The sequence below is a fragment of the Aphelocoma coerulescens genome, unplaced genomic scaffold (genome assembly GCF_041296385.1).
Source record: "Aphelocoma coerulescens isolate FSJ_1873_10779 unplaced genomic scaffold, UR_Acoe_1.0 HiC_scaffold_63, whole genome shotgun sequence".
Lineage (NCBI taxonomy): Eukaryota > Metazoa > Chordata > Aves > Passeriformes > Corvidae > Aphelocoma > Aphelocoma coerulescens.
This window is the reverse complement of record NW_027183981.1, coordinates 2541486-2567500: the sequence shown is the minus strand read 5'-3', so window position 1 is coordinate 2567500 and position 26015 is coordinate 2541486. Positions and strand designations below refer to the sequence as shown.

Below are 26015 nucleotides of genomic sequence, written 5' to 3'. Positions count from 1 at the left end.
TGCCGCGCTTCTCCGTCGTGCCGCGGCGGCTTAAGGCCGCGAGAAAAAAAAAAAAAACAAACAGCGTAAGGCCGGGGCAGGCACCCCCCCAGTGCAACCGCACAAGCCGGCACACACGCCTGAAACAGCGGACCTTCTCGCAACCCAGCCCACCGGCAACCACGGCAGCCGGGACAGGCCCGACACCACGGGCCGCCCCAGCGTCGCGGCTCAGTCGATGCCGGCCGAAAACAAGGAAGGGCGAGGCGCCGCCGCCTCGCCGGCAAGCATTCTCACAGGGCTCTCTCTTGTCGGGCTTCCGGTCCACTCTCGGCAGCCGGCCACCGCAGGCCGGCCGCCGCCCCTGAGACCTTCCCGCCCGCTACGCGGGTTCCCCAGCTTAGGGCCGAGGAAGGGGGACGACTTCAACACACAGCGGGGGGGGGGGCGAGGCGCCGCCGCCCCGCCACAACATCGGGCGACTCCCGTCACCGAGCCCCTCGGCCAACCGGGCGAGGCCGGAGGCAAGGCCGCACGCCCCACCGGAGCGTCCCCGTGGCACCGCCGACACACCAAGCACAGGTCGGGAGCCGGGAACGGGGCGCCGCCACCTCGGCCAACTGGGCCCATCCTCGGAGCTCTCAGGGAAGGGCCGGGAAAAGCCCCGTCGGGGCTCCGCGAAACAGAGCGCGCCCCGGCCGCGTCCACCCCACCGGCTGCCAGCCACCGCACCAGACTGACAGCCGAAAACCGAGCCCGCCGAGCGGGCACCGGCTTAAGGCCGGGCAGAAAAGGAACGAGGCGCCGCCGCCTCGGCCACCACCGGACTTTCCCCTGCGGCCCCCCTGCACGGAGTCGGCAGCCGCCAGGGTCGGAGGGAGGATACACTCACGGGTCTCTCGCCACCCCACCTAGGCCGACAAGCGGCTCACACAGTCTCTCTCTTTTTCGGCCTTTCCCATCAACTGGGGCTGTGAAACCAGGATAAAAGCCACGCGACTCATATCCCGCTTATTCGACACTCTTCGTTCTGGCAACCGCGCGCGCGGCCGCCGCTCTCGACCTTCGACACAGGCACCGCCAGCCTGCGGGGACACGGCCCATCACCCGCTCCCATAATACGGACAGACGAGTCCAAGGCCCCGGACGCCTCCAAGAGAACCAATCGTACTTGACCGGGGCGGTGCGCTGGCGCACGCCGCCTCCTACCATGACGCAACTGGAGGCAGCCAGAAACAGCGACCCCTTGGTGAACTTCCAGGACGGGTGGGGCAACAGGTCTACCCGGCCCCTGCCGAAATTTGCCTAAGTCCCGCCGGAGCTGGGTAGACCTGTTCGCCCCGCGACCGGGCGCCACCGCGGCGCCACGCCGACGGTTTCGGGGCGCGGCCGGCGGCCGCGGCCGGGCCCGGATCCGGGTAGACCTGTCCGCCCGGAGCCTTCCCCGGGCCGGGTAGACCTGTTCACGCCGAGACCGGGCGCCGCCAGGGGAGCCACGCGGGCGGTTTCGTGGCACGGCCGGCGGCCGCGGCCGAGCCCGGATCCGGGTAGACCTGTTCGCCCTCTTGCCGGAGCTGGGTAGACGTGTTCGCTCCGCGACCGGGCGCCACGCCGACGGTTTCGTGCACGGCTGGCGGCCGCGGCCGAGCCCGGATCTGGGTAGACCTATCCGCCGTGGGCCGCCCCTGGGCCGGGTAGACCTGTTTAGCGGAGGATGTTCCGTAGCTGGCTTGATCAGGCGTCTGACTACTCTATGAAAAGAAAATGGATGTCTTTCCCTTTTTGCCTACACGCGGCCTGGGTTTCCCATTTATATTTCTGTGCACATCCAGCGGTCGCGCCTGGACCCGGAACAGGGTTGACGTACCTGCCAAGCCTCACTCCGGACCTGGATAAACCTGACCGCTCCTTCCACTGAGCTAGGAAGACCTTGCCACTGAACGCAGTTTCACAGACAGGTAGACCTGGCAGCCAACTGGGCTGAACACAGGTAGATCTGTTCACTCTTTTCCTAGATACCACCGGGCCGCCATGATGACGTGTCCATGCATGGCTCACGCCCGTTTCTGGCTTTGGAGATAGGCAGACCTGGTCGCCAAGTATCGCCCTGGAGCCGGATAGACCTGGCCGACGAGGAACCCCTCGGAGCCGGGTTGACTGTTCCTCATTTTACTAAGGGGCACCCGGGGGAAACCCTCAGCCCTGTAGCACCCCAAATGAAGCTAGCAGCCCCATCCTGCCCCAGAACCCAATTTCAAAATCAATAAATATTTAAGACAAAAAACAAAATAATTTTTTAATTTTTTTTTTTATTTTGGAATAGGAAACATATCCACGAATTTTCTTTTTTTGTTGTGCAGCCAGACCAATTCTTCCTGCACTCTAACCTTTGCTCACCCTGTCCACATGCTCAGCCTGCCCACACACTCAGCCCACTGAAACTGCCCCCACCTGGGTCCCACACAATCCTTAAAACAAAACATCTCGGGGTAGAGCAGGAAGGGCAATCATGTAAATGTGGAAGAACTTGTCAGGGAGCTACCTGCCCTCGGCCTGACTTCCCCGGCTTTAGAATCGGTCTTTAGAAGGCTGAGGTCTATTTGTGTCGCTGGGTACAGGGAACGCACGGGGGCAGCAGAGGACAGGCAAATACTGCCCCTGCCACACACAGAGACGTCCGCAGGAAAAAAACAGAGAGGCAGAGACAAACGGACACAGAGAAACACACACACGAAGACGGAGACAGGACATCGCTTTGCTGAAGGAGTTTATGGATCATTTAAGGGAAATGACCCTGGGCTCCAAGGGGATGACAGGCGTCTTCCAGAGATGATCATATCCTCATGCTGCTGGAGAGGGACAGGCCATGGGTGTCAACATTTCCAACCCTAAAAGACAGGGGCAAATGTGACCCTCCCGTGTCCACTGGGACATGAGAAAATCTTTATGCCCGTCCCTCTCTCTGCATGCACTGCTCACCTAGGCATACAGAAAGGCAGCCAGGCGCTTCTGTCGTACAAGACCCACCAGCTTTTCAGCCACAGGGAGCTGGGGACAAAGGCAGCATTAGAAAAACACTGGGGACACTGGGCTGGACTGAGAGGAAAGGGGAAAGCAAGGCAATGCTTAGGGAAGGGGCCTGTGGGGAGCAATAAGGTGCAGGAGCTGCTGTACTCCTGCCCAGAGGCAGTAGGGTCCTGGCTAAGAGGCACAGCTTGGACAGGGGCTGCGTCCTGGGTCGTCCAGGGAGTGCTGGGGTGACAGGGATGAGAATGCCACAGGGGCCCTGAGAAAGGGGGTCCCTGGGAAAACTCCATGAGGCAGAGGTGTTGTCTAGGGTGTCAGTAGGGGTGCAGTGTGCTGTGCTGGGGCAGACTGGGATGGCGTGGAGTGTGGTGATGATGCAGGGGTATGGTCTGAGGCCACCAGACATCATGATACCCACCAGCAGTATTTTCAGAATCTCAGCATTGTCTAAATTAATCTTGAGAGAGGCCAGGAGATGTCCCCAGTGCCAGCCAGGGACTATAGGACCAAACTGCCCCCCAAATCCTAGAGAGGATGCCCTCCAATCCCAGAACCTCACTCACCTCCTGGAGATCATTTTCAGTTATTTGCAGGAGTGCCTGGAAAGGAGAACAAAAGTTTGGTCTGGATTGGGCCTTGTGGGGCTATGGGGGAACATGGGTGCAGGGAGCAGGGTGGGGGTGGAGGCAATGGGATGGGAATTCAGGGCCTCTGTTCCGGTGTGGCCAAATTTAGAAATATATCCTCTGAGAGAAGGCAGGTCACCACCACTCCCCCACCAGGTTTGGGAAAAATAAATTTTCCTCAAAGGAAAGTGAAAGAGAGAAAAACTATTTATTTAACAAACACATGGGAAAAGGAAAATAATGCTCAATAATAAAATCTCTCGCTGTGGAGAAAAAAACTGGGAAAGTGTTAGAGTCCTCCCTTTGGTCTCCTCAAAGCTGGGGCTTGGTCCAGGGCCAGGCCCTCTGTGCTCAGTGGAAAGTCCTCCCAATGTGCTCTGATGTTGAAGCAGTCTAGTAGAAAAGGGAGAAAATCCGAAATTCCAGGGAAGGAAAAAAAGTTCAACTCTCAGTCTCTCTCCGGAGAAAAAGAAACTGAACAACTGGCCAAAAGCTGATTGGGCAGCTGCAAGCTGTGTGCTTCCTCGCTTCCCTGCCGCAGCTGAAAAAAAGTCACTATCTCAGTGTGACCTTGAACAAGCTGCAAACTGCTTTGAGAAAGTTTTGCTCAGTTTTTCCTTCCCTGTCTCAGGCTCAGTTTAAAGGCATAGAAAGGCACAAGAATTAATTTCTGGGTGTAGGGTAGCGATACGGGATACACATCATAAAGTCACCCCAAGCCAACCTCCAAGGAGGATCAAAGACACTGAACTGGGGTGACCTGCAGAGCCCAAGGGACTGGGCTGGGGGTGTGGAAGGGGCCTTGGTAGGATGCAGGGAAGAAGGAAGGAATTCCAGTGTATGGACATGGAATTGCAAGGGAGAGGCTTGGTGGGGACACAAAAAATAGGACAGATGAGGATAAAACCAGCGGGACTGGGAGAGGGTTTGGGAGCAGGGAGTGAATCCAGGAATAGTATCAGGAGACAGCATTGCAATGGCCAGGGAGAAAGGAAAGGACTGAGGGGAAAAGGAAAAAACTAATTGGGAAAGGCATTTGGGCAATACAAAAAAGAGGAGAACCTGGGGAGGACATGTCTGGGAAGGTCAAAAGGATGGGACGGTGAGGACAGAACGGGCAGGGTGTGGGGACACCATTGGGCTGGTGCTTCACCTTGGCCTGTGCCAGGGGGCACAGCAGGATGGAGAAGAGCAGGGCCACGCTGAGCACAGCCACCTTCATCTTCCTCTTGCACTGGGCAGCGCTGGCTGAGGCTGCACTGGGCCAGGAGCACCTTTATCCCTGCCAGGACTCCTCCCTGTGCCCTCTCCAACAGCCCCCAGGCCAAAGCTCAGCTTGCCACAGCCCCCAGCCCTGGCCACAAGTCCAGCCCTGGCACAGAGTCCATCCCACCTCTGTCACAGATCCAACCCCTTCCCTGGCATCTCTCCAGGTTCCTGCACTGGGCAGCAGCCCCTGGAAGGGCCAAGACACCTGTGGGGGCCAAGGGGTGTGGGCAGGGAGCCAAAGGCAGCTGGATCCCTACTCCAACACAATCCATCCTCCAACGACCCCTCAGTGTGCTGAGTGATTGTGATCACCTGAAGACAAGGCTGAGGCTTCGGGAATTAGTCAGGTGTGGCACTTCCCACATCCACACCACCCCAATTCTCAGCACTGCAGGCATCAAACTGATCCAGTCTCCAGCCCCAGAACAGATTCCATAGGGAAATATCCCCTGCCCTGCCTCTCACCCTGTCACACCTGCAGCCAATGTGCTTTCCCAGAGCACCTGGGTCCTACTCTGCACAGCTGCTCTACATGGGAAGTGCCAGGGATCCCACCCCCAATAAGGTTCTCACACCAGCACTGTCCCCGGTGGGGACTTGGCCACAGCTTCCCAAAGGCCCTTGTCCTCACAGAGTGTCTCTGCAATGCCCTGGTTCTGGGCCCAGGCCAGTGCTCATCCAGAGCAGGATGTGCCCATCTCGAGGGATGTGGGGAAGTGGGTGTTTGTCCCCAGGCAGCCACTCGAAGCTAAGTGGGCAAACAGAGGTGCCCAGTCAGGAGGAAGGATGTTGGTCCCCTGCCAGCATCTCTGATACACCCTGTTTATGCAGGGCCTGAGGCACCAGGAAGACATTCAGCATTCTGGGGCATCCAAAAACTGAAAATCCACTGAGGAGTGGTTCCCGAGAGCTGTCCATGGCTGTGATTCCTGTTTGACATTCCGTGGCATTAGTGAAGGGTTCTGCTTCTCTCTTTCCCAGGGACACTGCAGATCCAGCAGAGATGTGTTGTGGGCCAGCTGGGAAAACAACTGCCTTGACAGTTGGCTCTGGAACTTGCCCAAGGAGCTGCAGGACCCAGGAAGATTTTCCTGTGGAGTCCCCCAGGGATGAGAGACCAGAGTGTCCCTGTGGGGGATTCTTGACCACATGGAGAAGTCCTGAGACGTCATTAGTGGGCTGATGTGTGTTTGGACAAGAATTGAGGAAGTGTCCACAGGGTCAAATTGGAGAACAATGGCCAAGGAGAGCTCTAGGCTGCCTTGGCGATGCCAGTTGGGGGGATGGCATTGGACGGCCACTGACCACATGCCAATATCCCGGGAAGAGCAAGCTGGACATGCACAGAGGCTCCCAGTGTGGGCAGTGTGGCCTTGCAGCTTCAGGGACCCCATGGGAATGTCCCTGCCTCCCTCAGGGCTGAGTCTGAGCTATGCAGAAACTGTCCCTACAGCTGTTACCAGCATTTCAGGAATGAGCTATTTCCCCTCTTTGATCAACTGGTACTTCTGCATAAACAATTTACAACACAGTCCTCAGCACAGGAAAGACTCAGACCTCATGGAGCAGTTCCAGAGGAGACCAAGATGCTCCAAGTGTTGGAGCACATCTGTGACAGAGACAGGATGGGAGAGCCGGGACTCTTCAGCTTAGCAGAAAAGGCTCTTGTGAGCTTTCCCCATTGTGAGCTTTCAGAACCTCAGGGCAACTTGTAGGAGACATGGGGAGAAATGCTTTAGTAGGGCCTGTTCCAACTGGAGAAGGGGAAATGGGTTTAAACCATAAGAAGTTAAGTTCATACTGGAAATAAGAAAGAAAATTTTGATGCCAAGGGTGGTGAAATGATGTCACAGTTTTCCCACAGACCCAGTGGATGCCCCATCCCTGGAAACAATTCTGGCCTGGTTGGGTGGGCTCTGACCAACATGATGGAGTGAAAAATGCCTCTGTTCGACCCCACAGGAGGCCCTGCCATGTAGTGTCAGCTCCTGGAGAGGTCGGTGTCTCTTGTAAGATGCAATTTCTCCAGGGAGCAGAGGGAACACTGAGCACCACAGTTGGTGGGAACATCCTCCCATGGAGACAGGAATATTCTAGATCAACAGACTCATGCTGCCCAATTTGGCCTCTTTGTAAATGGACACAAGTGTCAAAAGACGCTGAGAACCCGCAGACCCTACAGTGTCTCAGATTCCTTTTAGTTCCATGGGGCCTCACAGTATCCCAGGGTGCTCTTTGTGCCACAAGGTCCCACAGTGTCCCAGGGTCCCTTTGGTTCCATGACACCTCACAGTGTCACAATCAATCCTCAGTTCTATGAGGCCCCACAATGTCACAAGGATCCCTGGACACCATGAGGCCCTGAGGTATCACAATAGTCCCTTGGTTCCAAAAGGCCCTGCTGTGTCACAGTTGCCTCTGGATTCCATGAGACCCCACAGTTTCTCAGGCTACCTTTTTTCTGGGATTCCCCACAGTGTCACAATGGATCCATGGTTCCACGAGGCCCAGCAGTGCCGTAATGTCTCCTAAGTTCCATGAAGCCCCATAGTGTCACAATGATCCCTGGTAGCCATGAGGCCTTGAGGGATCACATTGGATCCTTGGTTCCATTAGGTCCCACAGTACCACAGTCGTCCCCCTGGTTTCATGAGTCCCAAAGGTTTCAAGAGTGCCAAAGGGCCCTCTAGATTGCACAAGACTCCCCAGCATCAACGGGTTCCTTTGGTTGCATGCATCCCCGCAGTGTCACAATGGCCCCACTGTTTCAAGAGTCCCTGCAGTGTCACAGATGAGCAGCATTGGACTGAGTGCAGCACCAGGGAAGGTTTGGCAGCAGTGATGGAACAGGAGCAGCAGCTGTAGAGCACGTGTGAAGCAGTGCAGGAGCAGTGGAAAAGTGGTAGAGAAATGATGGAACAGTGGTGGAACAGGCCCTGCAGCCACGGAACACTGGTGGCACATTGCTGGCACAGGCCCCTCAGCCATGGAGTGGCCCCTGGGATGCCGAAGCTACGGGACACAGAGTGGCTCAGAGCGCTGTGTCCTGAAGGAGCTGGCCTCGCACACCAGAGCGATGCCTGTCAGGCTGACCCAGAGCAGGGGGCAGTGGCAGGAATTCTGCTGGGCTGGGGAAGGCACGGATCCAGAGCATTTAATGGTGACTCGGGGGTGGGATCCTTGTCGCTGCAGCCACATTTGGTGGTGCCGGGACCATTCCAGTTCATCTGAAGTCATTAAGTCAGGACAAACACAGGACAAAAGTAATCAAATTGCCTTCCTTACTGTGGGGAAACACATCTTGGTAGAGGTTTAATGATTTCTCATTTAGGAACCAAAGTGGGTCAATTATTGGCCTGTGGTTTTATTCTAAACCAGGGACAATTTCCAAATTACTGCAATTTGGTGTGAGAAATGAGAAACACACCTCAACATCAAAATATTGAACATTGAGTGAAGAGCTCTTTGTGGCTGTTATGATGAAGAAAACAATTGAAATTAATAGCCCTATTTCACTCTTTCTTCCTCTCTCTGGAATGAACCTCCAGCTCTTCCTGCAGTTCTGCTTTCCATAATCTGCCCCTCTGGAGTTGGGATGTGTCAAATGACCAGTGGGAAGAAGGAGGATAAAGGACATTAAAACTGCCAACTTTCTTGTTGTAACATCAGAAAATTCAGGATGTTGTAATTTCTGATTATCACACTATTAAACCAAACCATAATTTTCGAACTTTTGTCAGGGCAGAAAAACCTCCTGTGGCCATATTTGGGAACTGATCCTCAAAGTTACCTCATTGCAGATGCTTTTTGGTTGGTTTTGCTATGACATGACAGGAATATCATCATAAGGAGGAGGGATGAGGGAAAGGGAGGAAACAATTCCTTTCTTTTGTCTTCCTTATGGAAAGTCTCCCCCAGAGGTTGTGCTGCATCCAGAGACTTCCTGGGCCAAGGGCTGAGGGAAGGGATTCAGCTGAGGCAGTTGAGGCATCTTCTCTGTGGTTTGTAGTCCTGCTGCCCCCCGTGCACTCCACAACCATATGGAATGGGGGATTCTCCCTGCCTCTGCCAGGTGTTCATAATCAGGCACCAGCCTGCGAGCACTTCGTCTGAGCTTCCATGATGCTTCTGGTGGTGGGGACCAGGATGAAGGAGTTCAGTGCAAACCTGGGAGGCTCCAGAGGGGTCAGAGATGTGTGCAGGTGACAGTGACAGAGTGATGGGATGTGCAGATGGATACAGGGACAAGACAACGCCTCTGGGGGAAACCTCTTAGAGATTTGGGGGAATTTTGTTTGGAAAACACGCACAGACACAGAGTGTAGCTTTACTGAATGGGTTTATTGATTATTCAAGGGAAATGGCCCAGGGCTGCAAGGGGATCAGGGGCATCGTCCAGGGATGATCATCTCCTCATGCTGCTGGAGTGGGACAAGACACAGTTGTCGCTACCAGTTCCAATCCTAAAACACAGAGCCCAAAACATGATCCCCCTGTCCACTGGGACATGAGAGGGGCCCTGTCACCCCTAGTTCTCTCTTCAGCACCATGGCTTGAACATGTGGAAGTGGGATTTGGAACCTCCCTGGTGAGGGCAAGCTTGGGTACTGGAACTGGAAGAAAACCCAAAGGCCCTCAAGCATTTCTGCAGAACTCCTGCTCCAGTGCTTGTGGGGCAGAGCAGAAGGGCTGCTCGGGCTTTCCACCCTGCTCAAGGTACTTCTGCTTGGCAGGAACAAACCCCACAAAACCTTTCCCTGAGCAGGAAGACAAATCTCTGTGTCCATCCTGTCTGAAAAGGGACAGTCAGGGCTCCTGCATGGATGGGATCAGTGGCCTGGCACAGCAGCCCCATGGCAGCATCAAGGATATGTCTCTGGTGGACACTGGTGCAGAATGTGCTCAGAAAGCCCCCATTCCAAAGGGGCAGTATCCGCCCATATTTCTGGAGGTATGGCAAGACCCCACAGATTGGCTGTGCTGGAGGCCCAGGAAGGTCTCACTGGGAAGGAGTGGCCAAATCCCCCTCTTGGGACAGGCCTGGAGGCTCTGTTATCACTGGTGGGGACCACCTCCAGACTGGGTCTGTCAAGCACCCATCCAGGAGCAAGTGGGCTTTGGGCAGAGCTGCCTGGAGGATGGAGAAGATTAAAGAGATGTTTGGCTTGCCCAGGACCGTCAGACGATCCCTCCCTTGTAGGGTTTCTGTTGGGTCCAGGGACAGCAGGTGCCCAGTGGTGCCCTGACAGGGCAGTAACAACATCATACTCCCTGTTTCCCTTCCAAGAGCTGGTCAGTGCCTGGAGAGCAAAGGATTGCTCAGAAAGACTCATTCAGCTTTTAATAGTCCCATCTGACCATGGCAAAAATCCAGTGGAGAGTGGAACATTATCTCGGGCCTTGAAAAGCATCTTAGGCCTTTGCTTCTGACTTTCTTTCCTTGGGCATTTGTGAAATCTCTGGGGATCTGAGGCTCATGGACTCAGGACCGAATCTCCCATGGGGCTCATTAAAGTGCAGACACCTTGAAGGAGTCACGACTCTGCCAAAATAGTCTTCAAGTCTTCAGGAATTGTTTCAGGAGGGAAGTTAAAGAGGAAGATTTCAATGACCACTAACTTAGAGAGGGACAATATGATATTCCTTCAGTTAAATTCCAAGTGCATTCCCCGGGGCTGAGCCCACTGCTTGTCAGGAGCTGTCAGACCTGGAGCCCCAGGGATCTCTTGGGAGACCTCAGGTGGGGCAGGGACAGGGACACTTGGAGCTGACACTTTTCTCCACACTAGGTCAGGCTCCTGGCACAGGGGGAGCTGAGGGCAGTAGGGCAGTGCTGCCCAGAGACAGCTTTGCCTTGGAGCAGCTGCTCTGCAGAAGCAACAGGGCTGGGGCACAGCCTACAGGGGACAAGGGCAAAGGAGACAAGGGCAGTGTTGCACAGGTCTCGGAAGTGGGAAGACACCTGAAACCTGACTGTGGTGGGAATCCCCAAATTGGCCCTTAACCTGGGAAGTGGGCAGATGCAGGGAAAGGCAGGGGAGGATCCTGGAGGGCTCCTCAAGAGTGGGCACAGCCTCCACTCTCCAATGGATTTTTGCCATGGTCAGATGGGGCTATTAAAGGCTGAATTAATCATTCTGAGCAATCCTTTGCTCTCCAGGCACTGACCAGCTCTTGGAAGGGAAACGAAGTATGATGTTGTTGTTACTGCCCTGTCATGGATGGGATGTGCTTCAGAGGCTCTGCTGGTTCCTGGCTCCAGGGGAACGCAACGTTTTCTGGAGCAGGGGTTCCCTTGCAGAAGCACTAGCGGGACAGGGCAGGACACCTCCCTGCTCCCAAAGATGGCTGCTGGGTGGGAAGGCAGGGGGTGCCGCCTGGAGTGCCTAGGGCTGTTCCCAGAGCCGTGTCCCTGCAGCCCGGGGCACTATGTGGGATCAGCCACTGCTGGGCTCAGCACTCAGGCTGCCAGAGGGCCATGGGAGAAGAAGGCTGGCCAAACAAGGAGGGACCCCAGCAGGGCAGGGTCCTTCTGCCTGTCCAGGGGATGCTGTGAGGGTCAGGACTGCTCAGAGATCCTGCTCTGGACACCTCTGGAAATCACTTGACATGAGCAGGATCAGGAGAGCCTTTCCTGCTTAACTCTCTTCTTTCCTCAGTCTGTGCTGGGAATTTTCACTTGTTTGCCTCAATGGAAATGGGAACAAGGCTGTCTATGTGAGGAAAGGGCTAAGGCTCCTAATCTACCACACTGTTTATGAGCAAGCAACTCCGCAAGTGCCTTGCCCAGGCATCTGTCTGCACATAGCAGCAGCCCCTTTGCAGCTGCCTCAGGGTCTGTGTCTCATCCTGTCTGTTCCTGCCCACAGCGAGCTTCTCCCCAGCAGTGCCCAGCCTTTGGGAGGGACCTGCAAAGCAGAGCTGAGCACCCAGAGGGTGGGCTGGGGTGAGGTGACAGGGAAGAGAAAGAGGAACAGGGAAGCAGCCCCCAGCAAGGGCAGCTCCAGGCAGCAGCGCCAAGGAGGGAGGGAGAGAGGGGTCTGTGAGCAGAAATGCTGAGAGATCAGCAATTCACAGACCTCCCTGCCATCCTCTGCCCTGCAGAAGCCTTCCCCAGACAATTCCCCTGGTGTCATCGCTCACCAAGCAGAGCTTCTGCCCTCAACACACTGAGTGTTCTGTCAGACTCTCTTCATTCACACCCCAAATCCTGGGCAGGAGAAGCTGCTGAGTGACTCTCTGTGTGTGCCGTCCTTCCCTCTGCACAAGCACAGAGGCATTTAGAGGTGTTTCCCCATCAGTCTCTGCTGCCTTTATTCCCATCTATCCTGTGGGCTCCAGGTACTGCTGGGCTGTGGGGCTGGCACTGAGCACAACATCCCATCTTTGGGACATTCCTCCCTTTGCCTGGGAGTCTTGCTGGGCTGAGTCTGCCTTCAGGCAGGGCACAGCTCCCCCACAGCATCTTGGTGTTATCGAGGAGCCCCAAGGAAAAGCCACCACTGTGCCCTCTGCGTAATATTTCACTGCAAGGACAGCAGGAATGCAACCCAAATCTACCTTCAAGCCACCCCTCTCTTGTGGTGGGGAACTCGAACAAAAGGAACAACACAAACCTTCTGGATCTTTGCGCTTGTGGGGGGATTTGGGAGGAACAATGATGAAAAGCTTTCTTCTTTCAGGAGAAGATTTCACCTGAAATCCCCCCATGCTACTCTTTTCCAGTTGCTGCAGGACAGAAGTGACTACTGCAGAGCCCGCAAATGCCCAGCTCTCCTGGCAGCCTCAGCTAGTGGCAAGCACAGCTCCAGGGAAAGGGAGCTGCACACAGGAGGGACTGAGGGCACAGAGCCAGGGTGGGGCATTTCTACAAAGAATGAAGTAGGTTTTCCCCTGAAAAGCCCAGCCTCATGTCTCACTGTCTTTTCCACACATCCCTGTGACAAGAGGCACCAGATGTCCAACAGCAGCTCCAGCTCCCAGTTCCTCCTCCTGGTCTTTGCAGCCACTCTAGAGCTGCAGTTCCTGCACTTGTGGCTCTTCCTGGGCATCTCCCTGGCTGCCCTCCTGGACAATAGCCTCATCACCCCTGCTGGAGTCTGCTGCCACTACCTGCACACCCCCAGGGACTTCTTCCATCTCAACCTCTCCCTTCTTGACCTGGGCTCCATGCACACCACTCTCCCCAGATCCATGGCTAGTTCCCTCTGGGACACTAGTGCCACCTCTTATAGGGAATGTGCTACACAGGACATTTTTCTCTTCTTTTTCCTTGAAACAAAATGTTCCCTTCTCTCCATCATGTCCGATGACCTCTCTGTGTCCATCTACAAACCCCTGTGGTCACTCTGGGACCCTCCCAAGCAGCAGAGCATGTGCCCACATGGCAGCAGCTGCTGGGGCCAGTGGGTTTCTTGCTGCTCTGCTGCTCACAGCCAAGACATTTTCTGTGCCCCTCTGCCAGGGCAATGCCCTGCACCAGTTCTTCTGTGAGGCTTCCCCAGGACAGTGCCAGCGCCAGCAGCTCCTTCAATGATCTAACTGGAGGCAGTGAAAACAACCGAGCCCCTGGTGAACTTCCAGGATGGCTGATGAAAACTGGTCTAGCCAGGCCATGCCAAAACTGGGCTAAGTCCCACTGATGCTCACCCTGTGCCTGGACACCACAGTGTTGCTACCCTGCCATCTCTGGGCAGGGCTGGCTGCTGAGCCCATCCTTGGAGCCAGGTAGACCTGGCCTCCCCAGGACACCCTATAGCAGGGTAGACCTGGCAACTGAGCACTGCCCCGGAGGACGGCAGGCTTGGCTGCCGAGGAACCCTCCCAGGGCCATGTTGACCTGGCATCCTCCTTCCTCTCTGCACCCAGAGAAATCACACAACCGCATAGCGCCCCATAGCCAGCTAGACCTGGCAGCCCTGTCCAAGCAGGGAACCAAATTTCAACATCAGTAAATATTTTGGGCAAAAATAAACTTTTTTTGAAAAACAAATATAATTTTTTGGTTGAAAAAAGAAACCTTTTGAAAAAAAAAATTGTTGGAAACCTTTGTTTTCATTTTGGGCTCCCACCATCTCTGTCTCAATCACAGCCAGCATCTCCTCTTTGCTCTGCCTGCGCACACACACACCCACTCAAATTGCCACCACTGGAGCCCACACAACCCACAACAACCAACCTGGATGGGGATGGGGAGGGATTGTGTGGGAGGTGGCAGAACCTGGACATGAAGCTACCAGAGCCCGGCCCAAGTTCCCTTGCTTGCCAGGAGAATGGAAATCCAGACACAGACAAATATACACAGAAACACAGGGACATGCAGAGCATACCTTTGCTGAAGGGGTTTATTGATCATTCAAGAGAAATGGCCTTGGGCTCACAGGGCATCAGGGGTCTTCCAAGGATGACCATATCCTCATGCCATTGGAGAGGGACAGGACATGGGTGTCACCAACATTTCCAATCCAAAAAGGCAGAGACAAGAACGTGACCCCCCTGTGCACGCTGAGACAGGACAGGGACCTTGTCCCCACCCCGTCTCTTCAGACTCTAGTCATCCCCACAGGCTGCCGCCCCCAGAAAGAGCCCTGAGTCACAAGAAAGGAACAGGATCCCCCTGCCCAGGCCCTGCAGTCAGGGCTTGGCTTTTGTGCCTCATCAACCCAAGCCAGGCTGCAGGCACTGCTGGGCTGTAAGGCTGGCACTGAGCACAACATCCCATCTTTGGGACATTCCCCCCTTTGCCTGGGGGTCCTGCTGGGCTGCGTCTGCCCTCAGCCAGGGCACAGCTCCCCCACAGCATCTTGGTGTTATCCAGGAGCCCCAAGGAAAAGCCACTGCTTTGCCCTCTGCGTAATATTTCACTGTAAGGACAGCAGGAATGCAACCCAAATATGCCTTTGTCGTGGGTTGGGTTTGTAACAGGGGAGAAACACCAATTTAGTGTAGTGGTTTGGTCTAAAATACTCATTACTGTTTATCTTCTGTGAGATAAGAATTAGGAGAAATGCAAAGCAGGCACCAACTTGAATGAATATAAAGAAGTTTATTAACAGACCTAAAAGAAGAAAAGAAAAAAAAATTATACCACCTTCAGAACTCTCTTCCTCCCCCCACCTTCCTCCCTTCTCCCACTGACCATGTAAAGACAACCCTTAAGATGTTCAGTCTGTTTACCACTTCCATAATAACCTTGTTCAGTCCATTTAGAAAGAGAAGTTTCTTTTTGCTCGTGCTATGAAAACAGTATCACACCGAGACAGCCACCCACTTCCAAATATTGTTCAGTCCATTCAGGAAGAGGAGTCTCTCTGCTTGCGATGTGAGTCCCTTCCCCCGACTTGCAGCTTTTCCCGCAACTGCTTTCGAGGGTCCACTCTTGAAGTTTTTTGGGGTACAATTTTAAGGTTGAGCCATTCAGAAACAAAAAAACAGAGGCCCTTCTCCTTCCCTGGGAGCAAAGGGTCTTTCTTATCTTCAAGACTATCTCTAGGAGCATCTCTAGGAATTGAGGTTTTTCTCCTTTCCTCTTTGGAGCAAAAGTCCTCGTCTGGTTCATCTGGTTCATCTCTCTCTGTCCAAACTTCTCATGAAATTACAGCTGCGGCAGCATCTGCCTATTGCTTACGAGTTGAACACTCCACCCCCCATATCTTCATGAAATTACAACAGGATACTCTGATATATGATAGCTTCACAACAGACTTTCAGCTTTAAGCATCTCCTCTCTCTCTTCCCTCAGGTTTTCAGCTCTTCACAGCAATAACAGGGTTAATCTCACCTCGGCCTTACAGATGGAATGTGGCTTATCGCTGTTGGTCACCTGACCTCTGCCGGACAGAGGTGCCGCTTTGCTGAATCTCGGCCGCAGTGGAGGGGGGGGGGGGGGTTCCGAGCCTCTCTGGCCGCCCACGGCAAGGCAGTGGGGGGGGGTTCCATGGCTGGAACAGGCCCATGGCTCCAGGCTGGCCGTGGCCCGGCCCGGCCTGGCCCAAGCAGGGCCTGGCCGGGCCTGCTAGCCCCTGCACGGGGCCTGCAGCCACCTGTCCCAGCGCCAGAAACGAGAGAGAGCTTGGGGGGGGGAGTTTGTCTATTCTTAAGTGTGTATCACAGAGGCGGTCACAACTTTAAGTGGCTTAAAGAATTGTCCATATTCAAACTGGCCAGCTGATAGGTTCTATCAGGTCCCAGAGGAAGCTGTAAGCACCCCTTAGCAAGGATATCCCTTCCGGGACTATGCTTGCTAACCTATGACAGCCTTAAACATGGTGGGGTGGGGAACTGCTGCACCAGTGGGTTTCTCTCTGCTCTGCTGCTCATGGCCAAGATATTTTCCCTGCCCCTTTGCCAGGGCAATGCCCTGTACCACTTGTGCTGTGAGGCTTCTCTGGAACAGTGCCAGCACCAGTGGCTTCTTCAGTGTTGAAACTGGAGTCAGCAAAAACCAGCAAGCCCCTGGGGAGCTCCCAGGGCACCCGGGGATGCCTGATTCACCCATCCTACCCCAAAATTCACCCAAGTCCTCGGTGAATGCACCCAGCAGCCAAGAACGACTCCAGAGCCAGGAAGAACCACTTGCGCTTTACCAGGATGCCGCAGTGGCTCTACCCCACCATGGCCAGGCACTACAGGTGACCGTGTAGGGCCCCACAGCCAGGAAACCCCACAGCCCCATAGTGTCGTGGAGCTGGGTAGACCCAGAAGCCCCATCCTGCCAGGGAACTAAATTTCAAGACCAATAAATACTTTCAACATACTTTTGACATATTAAGATTTTTTTTTTAACAATGACATTCTTTTGAGTAAATAAAGAATTTAGGGGGAATTTTTTTTGTAAGAAAACTTGTTTTAAATTTTTTTTTTCCTTTTCAACCCAGGCCATTCCCACCACACTCACAGTGAACTGTAGCCTTTATCTGTTGGGGTCTCCTCCCCCTGCCATGTAGCCCTGGGAGAGGGGCCCTGAGAGCACAGACACACGGGGTTTCCCTGCCCCTGGTCAGCCTCGTTCCCCATTGGTTGGTTTGTGTTCCCCTGTGCGGGCAAAGCAGCTCGGGTCCTGTGACTGTAGCAGAGTCTCTCGGCAGAGCCCGGCCATGCGGCTGGGGAAATAAACATCTCTGAAACATCTAGCAAGAATCCGTCCGTATATATTTCTTTTCCACGGGACTCCTGGTTGGATATAGGCGTGTTGCAGTATCCCCACTGCAACATAATGGTGGAGATTTGAGGGCAGAACGATCCCCGATCCCTAAGCGACTTTGTGTGAGTAAACCCTGGAAACTTTGGATTCTTCTTCTTGGTTTTGTTTTGCTATTCCATATCTAAACAATGGAGGAACCGTGGGAAGACTCTTGGCTTTCAGAGCCGCATATGGACATTTATCTTAAACTTAAAATGATTCTTGAACAACGGTTTGTAAATTTTAGCTTGATTCAAGCTCAGAAAGAACTGAAACACTTCCTGGCATGGTTGTTTAAGGACTTTTTCTATGTTTCTTGGGATCTAATTCTTACCAAGAGCTTTTGGAAGACCGTTTGGACCCAGTTAATATTTGAGTCAAAATATATGCCGATGGAAGAATATTTTCGTGAATATTATTTAATAACCGAGACTGTTGAGCAATGTCAGCTGTGTCCTGGCGAAGGGAAGCCTGGCTCAGGGACCGTGCGGCCTCGGCCACGTGCACCGAGCGCTCTGCGAGCAGCAGCGAGACGGTTCCCGTGTGCGGGCAGAGCCACGCGGGCCGCAGTGTCAGTGGCGGAGCGAGGCGCGGCAGGAGCGGCGCGGCCCGGCAGTGCCCGCCCGGCCCCGCGCAGCGCGTGGTGGAGCGAGCCCCGTGAGCGCCTGAACGAGAGGGGTGGCGCGCGGGCGGCGGCTGGCGGCAGAGTGGAGCCGTGCCCAGCCGAAACGCGCGCTGGAGCAGGGCACGGGGGGGTCATCGCTCGGGGGCCTGGCCGAGATGCAGCGCCTGGCAGTGGCAACGCAGCTGCGACCAGAGGAGGCGACGCACGGAGAACGGAGCGGCGCGGCCCGGCCCGGCCCGCGCGGCCCCAAACGCGACCCTGGGAAAAGCGCGCCGATAATTCCAACACGGGAGCGACCGAAAGAGAGAGCAAAGACACAGCGAGACAGAAAACAGCAGCCACTCGGAAAAAGGAAAAGACCATAGTAGCTAAGATCTTAGGGACAGTGAAATGGTATAATGTTAAACAAAACTATGGTTTTATAACAAGATGTGATAACCAGCAAGACATATTCGTGCATAGAACTGCTATTAAAAAGAATAACCCTGAAAAATGCATCCCAAGCTTGGGAGATGGAGAGGTGGTGGAATTCAAAATCATACAAGGTAGAAAAGAGTTACAAGCATCACAGGTCACTGGGCCTGATGGTGTTCCTGTAAAAGGCAGTATATATGCAAAAAATCGTAGTCATGTTAGACAATATCTCCATTGTAAACCCCCCCTACAGTCTCCCTTTCCTAATCCCACCTTTCCCTTTTACCCTATGTCCTATTACCCCCAGTGTATTCCCAATCCGTTTTTTCATCCATGGTTCCCCTCACAAAACCCTGCCTTTGCCAATTGTTTCCCCTACAATTCCTCTCCGATGCCGATGGGGGGATGAAAAGGGGGAGGGAAGAGATTGAACCCTCTCCTGCCTCAGTTTCCCCACAGGCATGTCCAGAGAGTTCTGTCTCCCTTCTGTCAGCCCTAAGATGTTCCACAGAATCTGTTTGGACATTTAAAGACTCAGGAGGGTGGCTTGTTTTGTTTTGAAACTGTTCTTGTTATGGTTATCCAGTTGTCTTCATTCTCCTTTTATTAAAATAAAATGGGTGAGATGTTGGGGTCTCCTCCCCCTGCCATGTAGCCCTGGGAGAGGGGCCCTAAGAGCACAGACACACGGGGTTTCCCTGCCCCTGGTCAGCCTCGTTCCCCATTGGTTGGTTTGTGTTCCCCTGCGCGGGCAAAGCAGCTCGGGTCCTGTGACTGTAGCAGAGTCTCTCGGCAGAGCCCGGCCATGCGGCTGGGGAAATAAACATCTTTGAAACATCTAGCAAGAATCCGTCCGTATATATTTCTTTTCCACGGGACTCCTGGTTGGATATAGGCATGTTGCAGTATCCCCACTGCAACATTTATCACCACCTGGACACCCACCCACCCACTCAAACCCTCCCCCCAGACCCTGCACAACTCCCAGTACACAATTTATCTGGGGGAGAGCATGGACTCTGTCAAGGAAGCAGAGCCCATCACAGAGCAACTGCACCTGGCCTGACTTCCCCCAGCCACTGGGAAAGAGGAAATCCAGACCCACGGACACGCAGGGACACAGAGTGTAGCTTTGCCAAAAGGGTTTATTGATCATTCAGGGGAATTGGCCCTGGGCTCAAAGGGTTCAGGGGGTACATGCAGGGATGATCATCTCCTCATGCCGCTGGAGGGGAACAGAACACCGGTGTCCCCACAACTTCTAATCCTAAAAGAAAAAACCCAGAACATGACCTCTGGTACCCACTGGGGCATGAGAGGGGTGTTGTCCCCACCCCTCTCCCTGCAGGCACTGCTCACCTAGGCATCCAGAGAGGCAGCAAGGTGCTTCTGCTGCAGAAGAGCCTCCAGCTTTTCATCCAGAGAGGGCTGGGGACAAAGGCAGCATTAGAGACACACTGGGGGCACTGGGCTGCACTGGGAGGAAAGGGGGAAGCAAAGGGGTCCTTGGGGAAGGAGCCTGCAGGGAGCAATGGGGTGCAGGAGTTGCTGTGCTCCTGCCCAGAGGCAGGGGGGTCCTGGCCAAGAGGCACAGCTGGGGCAGGGGTTGCGGCCTGGGCCATGCAGAGGGTGCTGGGGTCCCAGGATGACAATGCAACAGGGGCCCTGGGCAAGGGGTTCCCTGGGGAGGATCCATGGGGCAGGGGAAGTGTCTGGGGTGTCAGCAGGGCTGCACTGGGTTGTGCTGGGTCAGACTGGGATGGCCTGGAGTGTGGGGGCCATGCAAGGGGAGGGTCTGACACTGGCAGAAGTCCTAGTAGCCACCAGAGGCATCTTCAGGATCTCAATGTTGTCTACATCCACCTGCAGAGAAACCAGGAGACCTCGCTGGTCACCGGGATGTCCCCAGTGTCAGCAAAGGATGGGGGGATCAAACTGCCCCCAAATTCCCAGGTGGGAGTGTCCTGGGGTGATGTTATGAGGCCATTTAATTCCTTAACTATCTGCTTCATGCCCAAGGATGCTGTGTCTTTAAGATGGACCCAGGGTGTTGGGCAAGAGCCACAGGACCCAGGTGTGGGTTGGTTCAGTGGCTCGGCCCAACAGCTCTGGCTACAACGCTCTCTGCCGTGCTCCAGACTGAGTGCACTGGGGGCGCTGCACTGCTTCTTGGGTTTTTTGTGTTCTCACTTGCTGGAAAAAAGGTTTTGTTGGTTCTTTTTTTCCCTTCCCTCCCCTTGCCCTCCCTGCCTTCCTTCCCTTCTCTCTGGCCCTAGGAGCATGTGGGGTGGCCCCAGCGGGCCCGCAGGGTGGCTCCGGCTGGTCTGAACCCCAGGGAAGGCCAAGTCATTGAGTGAGGAGATGCAGAGGTCCTCCAGCTTCGCTTGCTGCGAGGAGAAGGACTGGCGACAGAGAGGCAGCGGGTTTTTTCCATCTGTTCTCCAGTTTTGCCTGCTGTGGGGAGGAGGACCTGTGCCAGGGAGTCAAGAGGTTTTTTCCACCTGCCCTGCTCCAGGCTGCTGTGTGGACTCCTCTTTCCCCTTCCCGGAGGCTGGGGGGACCAGTTGCAAGCCCGTGTGTTTTTTCCCTCTCCCGGCATTTGTTGTATTTTGAGGGTTTTTTTCTTTCCTGCCCTGTTTTGTTCCGTGTTAATGAACAGTTTGGGTTTTTTTTCCACTTTCACCTGCTGTTGTTAATTTGTTTCATTGGCGGAGGAAAGGGGGAGGCCCTTCCCCTTTGGAGGAGGTGCTCATTCCGGAGCATTTCCTCCTAAAATTTTGTCTCCAAAAAACCAAGACGGGGATGCCCTCCAATCCCAGCACCCCACTCACCTCTCAGAGATCATTTTCAGTTCCTTCCAGGAGTGCCTGGGAAAGGAGAACAAAGGCTTGGTCTGGATTGGACCTTGTGGGGTGGAAGGGGTGCAGTGTAGAGTACAGGGCAGGAGAAAGGATTTGTGGTGTAGGGACGTAAGAGTGCAAGAGAGGGATTTGGTGGGGACAGAAGAACGAGGATGGGTGAGGACAAAAGTGACAGGACTGAGAGAGGGTTTGGGAGCAGGGGGTGAGTCCAGGAATGGTATTAGGAGACAGCGCTGCAGTGGCCAGGAGGAAAGGCAAAGGATTGAGGGGGGCCTTGGAAGGAAAGGCCTTGGGAATGGTCAGTGGGAGGGCGTTTGGGGAGGCTGGCTAAGACACAGAGGAGAGAGCAGGGAGGAAATTCCTGAAGGGATACCAAAAGGGTGGGATGGGAGGCCAGAAAGGGGAGGGTGTGGGGACACCATTGGGCTGGTGCTTCACCTTGGCCTGTGCCAGGGGGCACAGCAGGATGGAGAAGAGCAGGGCCACGCTGAGCACAGCCACCTTCATCTTCCTCTCACACTGGGCAGCGCTGGCTGAGGCTGCACTGGGCCAGGAGCACCTTTATCCTTGCCGGGACTCCTCCCTGTGCCCTCCCCAACAGCCCCCAGGCCAAAGCTCAGCTTGCCACAGTCCCCAGCCCTAGCCACAAGCCCGGCCCTGGCACAGAGTCCATCCCACCTGTGCCACACATCCCACCTTGCCCAGCATCCCTCCAGCTTCCTGTATGGGGCAGCTGCCCCTGGAAGGGCCCCAGAATCTCTGGGGGCCCAGGGGATTGGCAGGGAGTCAAAGTCAGCTGGGGACCCTGTGTGGACACCCCACACTCCAACACAATCCATCCTCCAGCAGTCCCCACAGCCAGATCCCCCATCTCCCGCTGCCCCTTCCCTCCCAGAGCTTTCCCTGTGGGACACCCCAGAGCTGACCCCAGCCTCAAACCCAACATGTGGGAGAACAACGGGGCCATGGGCAATGCAATCAGCCCCATAACTGGGATCTGCAGTCACTGGAGACAATGGGGAGCACTGGGGAGCACTGGGGGATGGTGATCAGCTGCACACAAGGCTGAGACTTAGGGAATTACTCAGGTGTGGCAGTTCCTAAATCCATACCACCCCCTTTTCCTGCATTGCATGCCTCAAACTGGTCCCATCTCCACCCCTAGGGCAGAGTCCAGAGGGGAATGTCCCCTGCCCTGACCCTCACCCTGTCACACCTGCAGCCACTGTGCCCTCCCAGAGCACCTGGGTCCCGCTCTGCACAGCTGCCCCACACAGAGGGCCCAGGGACCCCATCCCCAACAACACCATGACTCCAGCACTGTCCTTGCCTGGGACATGTCCACAGCTCCCCAAGGCCCTTGTCCCCACACAGTGTCTCTGCAATGTCCTGGCCCTGGGCCCAGGCCAGCGCTGGCCCTGAGCAGGATGTGCCCATCCCCAGGCAGCCACTGGAGTTAACTGGGCAAATAGAGGTGCCCTGTGAGGAGGTGCTATGTTGGTCCCCGGCCAGCATCTCTGATAAGCCCTTTTTACCCAGGGCATGAGGCATCAGGAAGACACTCAGCAATCTTGTTCTTCCTGGGACTGCCTGATGAGGGGCAATGTGGGCATGCCCACATGTGGGGGAGGTTCAGGCAGCCTTCGGGCCTGGGCTCCCTGCAGACCTGGCAGCGGGGAGAGTCTGCAGAGGCAGGCAGAGCTAGGGACACAGGCAGGCAGGAGCTGCTCCAGGAGCACCCTACACCCTTGATGCTCCCTTGCTGCCCTCAGCAAAGGCTGGAGTCCCAATATGGGGACAGTGTCCAAAGCCTTCTGGACTCCAGGCTCACAAAATCCACTCCCCTCATCCATCCAGAGTGTTGTCTGATGGTGGAAGAAATTCCTGTTGGCCAAGCATGATTCCCTTTAGTCAATCTATGCTGACCACTCATGTTCACCTCCCTGGCATCCTTGTGCTGAGACAGCCTCCAGGATGAGCCATTCCATACCAGTGCAGGGGTGCAGGGGAGGCTGCCTGTCCTGCACTTCCCTGGCTCCCTGCTGCCCTTTGGGAAGAGTGGGATGACACTCGCTTCCTTCCAGCCCTTAGGCCCCTCTCCTGACTGCCACGGCCTGGCAAAGATTGTCATGAGAGGCCTGGCTGTGGTGTCCCCCAGCTCCCTCAGTGCTCCTGAATGCCTCTGTCAGGGCCCTCAGACTTCAGGATGCCAAGTTTGCCCAGGGGATCTCTGACTGATTTCCCCACAGACCATGGGAATGTCTTTGCTTCACCATTCCTTCTCCCTGCTCTCCTGGGTCAGAGAGCCCTGAGGCTGGACTTATCCTTCAAAAAGGGCAACTCCACCACTCCCCTTCCTGTCCTGCTTTTCTGAAACCCCTGGAGCCATTCCCAAGAGCACTGCAACCATGGAGCCATCCCTCCATCTCTTGGAGACATCCAAGTCTCACAACCGCACATCTCTCAGTCTCTGGGTTTTCTTCCCATCCCTTGTGATTTGAGACCCAGGCCCTTCAGCGAGGCATTGCAGAGTGTCTGTATCCCAGGAGGGATGCAAGAGGACACCCCCTTGACCTGTCTTGTGGCCATTTCCTGGGCTGCCTTCCTTTCCTGAATTATCCCCATGGGAGCCTTGTCTTGCTGTCTGGGTGCTCTCTGGAACTCTGCCCTTCCCCTGACATCCCCAGTTTCAAGCCCTCCTTCCCAGGCTGGACAAGACACAAGTCCCATTTGTTGAGAGGGATCTGGTCTCTCCCAATCAGCCCCCAAGCTTCCAACAGGCTCCCACGGTTCCTTTGCAAACTCCTCCCCTGTCTGAGATGTGCCACATTCCTTCTAGCTGTGATTCCCAGACCCATCCACTTCCAAATCCATCGAGCAGCCCCTGGGACAGGAAAATCCTGCTCTGGTTTAGTGCTCTGCCCACAAGGGTGTGAGGAGAAGTCTTTTGAGGAGACCCAAGCTGCAAATCAAAGGGCGAGTGTGAAAACCTGGTTTGGGTTCTCAAGACCATGGGAGGTTTTCCTGAGCCACGGGGAATTCCAGGTGTCCCTGGTTGTGTTCCCAGGTGGATCCAGATGCCTGTCCCGGCTTCCAAGAAGGAAAAATGCATGGAGAAGTGGTTCCCAAGAGCTGTCCATGGCTGTGGTTTTTGTTTGACTTTCCGGGGCATTAGTGAAGGTTTCTACTTCTCTCTTTCCACAGGGACCCTGTGGATCCATCAGAAATCTGTTTTGGGCTAGCTGGGAAAACATTTCAGGTGACTGCCTTGCCTGTTTTCTGTGGAACTTGCCCAAGGAAGCTGCAGTCACTGGGAAGCCCAAGACTGTTGAATGTCTTCCTGGTGCCTCAGGCCCTGGGTAAACAGGGTTTATCAGAGATGCTGGCAGGGAACCAACGTACCTCCTCCTGACTGGGGACCTCTGTTTCCTGAATTAGCTCAGACTGGCTGCCTGAGGACAAGTCCCTGCTTACCCATATCCCTTGGGATGGGCACATCCTGCTCAGGGCCAGCGCTGGCCTGGGCCCAGGGCCAGGACATTGCAGAGACACTGTGTGGGGACAAGGGCCTTGGGGAGCTGTGGACATGTCCCAGGCAAGGACAGTGCTGGAGTCATGGTGTTGTTGGGGATGGGGTCCCTGGGCCCTCTGTGTGGGGCAGCTGTGCAGAGCGGGACCCAGGTGCTCTGGGAGGGCACAGTGGCTTCCAGTGACCAATCACCCTTTCTGTCAATAAATTCTTTCTAATGTCCAGTCTAAACCTTCCCATGGTGGAGCTTATGACTGTGTCCTCTTGTCCTGTCTCTGTTCCCTGGGAGAGGAGACTGAGCCCCACCTGGCTGCGCCCTCCTGTCAGGGAGTTGTAGAGAATGAGACAGTCCCCTGTGAGCCTCCTCTTCTCCAAGATAAACAACCCCAGCTCTGTCAGCTGCTCCTCATAGGACTTGTGTTCCACCACTGTTCCACTGTTGCTCTGTGGCTGCTGCTGCTGCTGTTCCAGTGCAGCTGCAAAACCTCCCCTGGTGCTACTCCCACTCCAGTGCCGCTCATCTGTGACACTGCAGGGCCTCCTGGAACCAAGGATCCATTGTGATCCCTCAGGGCCTCATCGATCCCAGGGACCATTGTAGTACTCTGAGGCTTCATGGAACTGAGGGACACCGTGACACTGTGGCATCTCATGGAATCCAGAGGCCCCTCTGACACTGCGGGGCCTTTTGGAACAAGGGAGACACTTTGATCCCTCAGGGCCTTGTGGTGTCCAGAGATCACTGTGAAACTGTGTGGCCTCCTGCAAATAAAGATCATTGGGACATGGCAGGGCCTCATGGAACCAAGGGGACCCTTTGACAATGTGAGACCTCAGGGCAGAAAGGGGACCCTGTGACAATGTGGGGCCTTGTGGAACCAAGGACCGTTGTGACACAGTGAGGGCTCGTGGAACCAAAGGCACTCTGTGACACTGTAGGACCATGTGGCCCAAAGGAGACCCTGTGACACTGTGGGGCCTCAAGGAACCAAAGGTAACTCTGAGACACTGTGGGAGCTCCTGGTTCTCAGTCTCTTCTGACACTTGTGTCCATCTACAAAGAGGCCAAACAATGCAGCCTGAGCCACTTGATCCAGAATATTCCTGTCTCCATGGGAGGATGCTCCTGCTCACAGTGGTGCTCAGTGTTCCCTCTGCTCCCTGGGGAAATTGCATCCTACAAGAGATACCAACCACATCGGTGGCAGCCGACACTACAGGGCAGGGCATCTTTCACTCCATCATGTTGCTCAGAGCCCCACTGAACCCGATCTTGGATATTTACAGTGATGGGGCATCCACCATCTCTCTGGAAAACCTGTGCCAGTGTTTCACCACCCTCAGCATTGAATTTTTTTGCCTTATTTCTGCTCTGAACCGACCCTCTTTTAGTTGAAAACCATCTACCATTGTCCTATTTGCATAGGCCCTATGAAAACATTTATCCACACACTTCCTCGGAGGTGCCTTGAAGTCCTACAAGGTCTCAATGGGGTGTCTTCTC

At 54.9% G+C, this 26015-nt stretch overlaps 2 long non-coding RNA genes and 1 pseudogene across 3 annotated transcripts; 1 reads left to right on the top strand and 2 right to left on the bottom strand.

Annotated features, from left to right (window-relative positions):
* Positions 1-2345: 2345 nt before the first annotated feature.
* LOC138102166 (uncharacterized) lies at positions 2346-5295 on the bottom strand. Of its 2 annotated transcripts, none has more exons than XR_011147338.1 (4): positions 5214-5295; positions 3570-3605; positions 2959-3027; positions 2346-2867 (listed from the first exon to the last, which is right to left on the bottom strand). It is a non-coding gene; the product is annotated as an uncharacterized lncRNA (long non-coding RNA). The 2 variants fall into 2 exon arrangements; XR_011147337.1 differs by lacking the exon at positions 5214-5295 and adding an exon at positions 4786-5016.
* Positions 5296-12857: 7562 nt separating this feature from the next.
* On the top strand, positions 12858-13437 carry LOC138102159 (olfactory receptor 14C36-like; annotated as a pseudogene).
* A 5811-nt stretch (positions 13438-19248) lies between these two features.
* Positions 19249-20993, bottom strand: LOC138102150 (uncharacterized). Its single transcript, XR_011147333.1, has 3 exons — positions 20953-20993; positions 19481-19549; positions 19249-19388 (listed from the first exon to the last, which is right to left on the bottom strand). It is a non-coding gene; the product is annotated as an uncharacterized lncRNA (long non-coding RNA).
* Positions 20994-26015: the final 5022 nt, after the last annotated feature.